This window comes from Cyprinodon tularosa, unplaced genomic scaffold (genome assembly GCF_016077235.1).
Source record: "Cyprinodon tularosa strain WSP-4 unplaced genomic scaffold, ASM1607723v1 ctg671, whole genome shotgun sequence".
Classification (NCBI taxonomy): domain Eukaryota; kingdom Metazoa; phylum Chordata; class Actinopteri; order Cyprinodontiformes; family Cyprinodontidae; genus Cyprinodon; species Cyprinodon tularosa.
Genome location: NW_024039420.1, coordinates 85352 through 91351, shown reverse-complemented (window position 1 = coordinate 91351; position 6000 = coordinate 85352).

The window sequence follows — 6000 nt, the reverse complement described above, 5'->3', positions numbered from 1 at the left end:
TTACTTACTTTGTGTCCTCCTTCTGCCAAAGCAGTCAACACTGTAATGTAGTCTCTCTCACACTGCTCTTTAGAAACAGAACAAATCAGAATATCATCAACATACATCAACATTGTAGATGGTATGTCAAGGTGATTTAAGTCATTTGCCAGTACACGATTGAAAATTGATGGTGAGTGTACGAAACCCTGTGGTAATCGCGAATATGTATATTGTTGGCCTTTGTACGTAAATGCAAATAAATACTGGGAATCTGGATGGACCGGTACACTGAAGAATGCTGAACACAGATCAATCACAGTAAACCATTTGGTACCTGGAGGTATATTACTCAGTAGTGTGTGTGGGTCGGGTACTACTGGTATTTCTTCTGCTACAATAGCATTAATCAATCTTAGATCATGGACTAATCTATAGTCATTACTGTTGGGCTTTCTGATGGGAAAAATTGGGGTGTTACAGGGGCTTACTGTTGGTTTAAGAACTCCTGCTGTTTCTAATCCTGTAATGATAGGCTGTATTCCTTCTACTGCCTCTCGTTTAAGTGGGTACTGTCTTTGGGAGGGCAATTTATCATTTGGTTTAATGGTGAATTTGATGGGGTCTGCTGATTTTACTAATCCTACATCTGTCTTATTTTAGACCATACCTGCTCTGGGACTTGTTCTAATAGGGATTCATGTTCTGCCGCCACTGCCATTTGTCTTTTCCCAGGAACTTTAATGTGTTCTGCAATTACTTCTTCAGCTTGTGAATATGAGATCTTGAAAAACAGTCCATCTTTTGACATGCTAATGCAGTCCCATGCTGTAGCAATCCATTCGGTGACTTGCTTGGCTTTTTGAACCAGATCATGTGACTCATACTCGTCTGCAATCAGTAATGTGACATGTGGTGCTGAGTTGGTAACCTGGAACCATTCTGCTACATCTTTATCAGGAAATGTGACAACAGCTGCAGCTCCTTGTGGTCCAACCACTATGTCAGCATACTGGATGACAGTTGTTTTGTTATTTTTGTCTTCATTCCAGCTTTTCTCGTAGTCTTCATGTGTTTTGCCTTTGTCATAAAACATGGTACAATGGAGAGGAAGAAAAGGTTCTTTAGATTTCTCATAGTGATTCATTATCAGGGGTCTCCATGTTTCCCACTCTAGTTGGAGGAAGGAGGTTGGTGATGTGAGTTTCAGCCAAAATACTTGGTCTTCTGGCTCATGGCTTGTTATCTGGGGGGTCATTTGCAGGCCCATTGGCATCATGTAGGCTTCATTCTTGTCTGTTGCTTCAAAAGAAATTCCATTAGGGGTACATTTAATTTTTGCATTGAGCTGGCACAGCACATCTCTACCCAGCAGATTTATGGGCGTATCTTCTGAGTAAAGTAGTGGTGCATACACAGTCTTTTCACCTATGATCATGGGAACTGGCTTAGTTATGGGTATTATTTGGGTCTTCCCAGAGAAACCCACTGTTCGAATCTTTGATGCTGAGAGAGGCAGGCCAATTCCACTTTTTCCTATACAGGAGTAGGCCGCTCCTGTATCAATCATAAAGCGATGATGGCTGTCATATATTATGACATCAATGGTGGGTTCTGTTTGTGGACGTTGGGTTAATACAGGTAGAATGGCCTCTCCATCAGGCTTCTCTGGGCACCCCTATAGCCAGTACGTGTCTTGTCCCGTTCCATAGGTGGCTGGTCCAGCAGTAGGGGGCTGGGGTCCCATCCATGGGTTAGTGGGGCAGTCTCTTTGCATGTGTCCAACTTGTCCACATCCCCAGCATTGCATTCTCACTCGCTGTTGTCCCATGTCTGGACCGGCCTGTGGCATCTGCTGGTATTGGCCTTGAGGGGGCCTTCTTGGGGCTCCTTGTGGGCCCCTCCATCTTCCCCGCATGGGTGGCCCCCCTCGTCCCCTTCCGAACGTTGCTTGTTGGGGACCTCCTCCTTGGTTTAGATGCACATGAATAGGAGGGACTGGTTGAGGTTGGGTCAGCTGTGGCAGGGCACCTCCCACAGGTGGCGCTGCTGGATACTGCATCTGCTGTGTGGGTGGAGGAATAACAGGAGACACTACTGGTGCTTGTACCACTGCCTCCCCTGTTGGTGCTCCCTCGGTTGGGGGTGTGGCCACCACAGTCAGTGCAGCTTGATGCTTGGGCTTCTCTTTCTCTTTCTTTGCTTTGGACAATTCCCCAATCTGCAACTGGGTTAGCTTGGTGGCCAGCATCTTGCTTTGGTCCTCAAAGGCCCGTTTCTCGGCCCGATGCATGTTTACATAGTGAATAACATGCTCAGAGAACAGAGGCCAGTCCATCTTCATGAGCCCCACAACTCCGTCCAGTTTGGCTTGTACTTCTTTGGGCATGGCCTCTCTGATGTAGGTTCTGAATAGAGGGCCAGATGTTTTCAGTTCATTCCCATCACTTCCAGTCTCTGTTTTCCATTTCTGTTGGAACCTGTGCAGAAACTGGGGGGGGCTTTCATCATCCTTTAGGCATTCTTGTCTCAGCTTAGTTGGATCACTACAGGTGGGGTATTTGTTCCTTAGGGCTGCCCACACCTTGGGTCTTATTTGGTTGAATGGTATCTTGTCATACTGGTGTGAGGTCATGACCCTTGGAAGCTGGGCTTCGTCAAACACCTCTCTGGCTACTGAGTGTCCTGCTGTTTTAATTAGCAGAGCCTTGATGTCTCCAGCTGCCAGATTGATGCCTCCAGTGATTTCTTCCAGCTTTTCTATCCATCTGTCAGCACCATCTGCCAATGGGGTCAGCCTTCCAGCCAGGGTTATCATGTCCATAAATGACCATGGCACGTATCTGTCATCATGAGGTCCTTTAGACAGCAAGGGAGCCATATAGGTCCCTCCTTGATCTTGTTCCGTCTTCTGCTGTCGCATTTTGGACCTGGTCACCATTTGGCTATGGCTGCTTTTTACTATCTGTAGCCCCACGTCACACTTAGCTGTGAGTGGCTTCCTTTCTTTTGCTGCTGGCCTGCTTTCCTCCTTGAACCCCTCATGGAATGGGTTTGTAGTTGGCAGTATGTCTGAGCCTTCACTGTCCTCCCATTCGGACACATCACCTCCCTCTTCCTCATATTCCATGTCTTTTCCCCCTCTCCTTCCTGCCTCTTCGATCAGAGACAAAGTCCGTGGGCTTGGCAGGTCTGGGTAATCAGTTTTGGCCTCTATTATAAGCTGCTCCGCTTCCATTCTCTTCAATTTTTCCAATTCTTCATCTCGTCTTTTCTTCTCTTTTTGTTTTTCTATTGTCTCTTTTAAATTTTTTAATCGTCTATTTTGTGCTTTCTCTTCCAACTCTTGCTCCTTGAGTTGTACAAATGTTTCCGTTAGTTGCACCAAGTCCTGGTTTATCTCTTTTGCCAGTGATTCAGTTTCTTCCAAAAATAACTCTATCTTGGGATCTGTGTGGCCTTTGTATGTTGACTTGGTCCTAGGCTCTGAGCGGCAGGTGGGGCCTCTTGGGTATGGTAAATGTCTGCGACGTACTGGGGGTAGGGAACGGCTAAGGGTAGATTTTCTCCTTACTTCTGGGGTTTTGTCCCATCCGTCATAGTCACCGCTGTAATCATACTCTCCCTGCTGTGTGCTACTCATTTCTTATTCTGTTTCTTCCTCTTCTTCTAAAGCTAATTTAAGTTGCCCTGTAATCTTTCCCCTGCTGCCTGACTTTATCACAACTGGGTACTGACCTGCTGCACTAGGGTGATAAGGTGGTGGTTTATGATCAGTGTAATCAGGGGCTGTTGGGCTCTTTTGGTGTTCTACTTTGAAATATTGCAGGAGGTCTCTCTGTTCAGCATGCCTCTGTTTTTTATGCAAACGCATCCGGTCCCGTTTTTTATCTTTATTTCTCAATCTTTCTTCAACTTCATCACAGCATGAAGGATCAAAGCTGCCTTCTTTAGGCCAACGATTTTTCCCAGATGTCATCTTATGCCATTTGGTCATGCATTTTTGAATTTTACGTTTATTGGATGGGTGTGTCAATATTACCAATTTGGCTGGTGTCAGCCCGTCAGACTGTTGTTTGCTCATATTGATTCCCATGGCTACTAGCAGTCACTCAACCGCCAGGTCCGTGCTTATTCACCAGTCTTTGTAATCCTCAGTTAATTTTTATCTTAACTGGTTCTGCTCTCTTCAATACAGATCGTGTTTATTTTCTTTTAGTTTCTTACTAGTTAATTTACTTCCTAAATTTTGATCTTTTCAATTTTGAGATAAAATCTTTAATAAAACAAATTTGTAATGTTATTTTGCACTTTCACTAATTCTATACTTTATATATTTTACTTTATGTAGACTATAGGTTGTAATAATATATACTTATAATATCTTTATCTTATAAAGCTTCCAATTTCTTCCAATCTTATTTAGGAATTTTGTTAATTTATTTCATTCTCATAACTCTTGTGTTTTTTCAGTTATCAATTTTGTTTTCCAATCCTTATTAATTTTCAGGTTATTCTTTTTAACTATATTCTGTACTAATTACTTCTATTAATTTATTATTATATCTTTAAGCTTTATCTATATTATAATCTTTATTTATTAATATCACCCACCCCTTACTTCCCCTCAGTTACTCAACTCTTTCACTCTACACACTAACACAGACACACAAGACAAATGATTATATATATTTACAGTGCACTTCTTTTTTCCTCACTGTTTCCTACAGTGGCATATACGTTTTTCCCTGCTGCCCCGGCTGCACCCAGATAACTTGAAATGCATAGACGTCCTCCGGATGGTCGAGCGGTACTATTCTCCGATTATCGCGTAACCGGTAATATTCTGGCTATCCCTTAGCCTGGCTATCGATTAGCCTCTCAAGTTCCTTTTCCTCACTTTCCTCCAGTGGCACATATTCCAATACCTTAATACTACTTAAGCCGTCTCGTGGAGCACCCTGACTACCTTAGTCACTGATACCCTCACGTAACACGCGTACACTATTGGTTCCGGATTTATGGCTTCCACAGACTATGTATCAATCTGTCCCTTTACCAATCATCCGCTCAGAACAACCCGTGTTAAGCTTAACTTATTTACAAAATAATTTAAACACAGAACAGTTTAACACAAACATTAATAACACTTAAAACATACATTCATACATACATTCATACATACCTGGACCCTTCCTCAGCTTAATCTGCCTTTATATACTCTTATATAAATTCTTATCAAATTTGGAAATTACTTTATTAAATTTGGAAAACTAGGTTTTTTTTAGGAGAGCTTTGTGACGCCTGACACTCACAAGCAGTAGCCGGAGGCTGGTTCCCCACTAATTTAGAAAATTAAAACGAATTGACTCACCTTTAATGGTGAATTATGGGCCCTTGGGGTTCCACGCTCTCCAGCTGGTGCCTGCAGATCGTCCGACGTCCCCTTTTTGCTTTCCTCCTGGCTGGCTCGCCAATTATGTCGTCTATAATTCTCTTCTTGACGACTTAAAATTGAAGCTAAGTTTTATAAAAATTCAAAGTTCTTAAAAAGCAGAAAAAGTCTCAAACAAAGATCAAAAAATTTAGGCAGAGGCAGCTGAGTCAGGGTCCAGTGTGTTTATTGCTAAACACAACACATTCACACTGAGCTGGTCACCGGTGAGCCGAAGCTGAACAAATGGTGAACACAGCTCCCTTTTATACATTTCTTATCGGTGGAAAACCCCCTTCAGAACATATTTCAGTCTTTGGTAAAGGTCACATTGATATTTATCTGCAAAACACGGTGACATTCATAGACACATCTCATTCTTGTGAGAGCAATCTCTCAGGCCATGAAAACATCTGGTGCATTCAAATCAGAAACTTATGACGGTTTAGTCACAAACATGTCAGAACACATCTTTCCCTTGCTTCAAGCCATGTCAGTCTGGCCTACTGCTCCCCCTTCGTATCTTAGTCAAAGCATCACCCTTTCTGGGACCATTACCGCTCCGTGTGCCTTGAAAATAACAACTC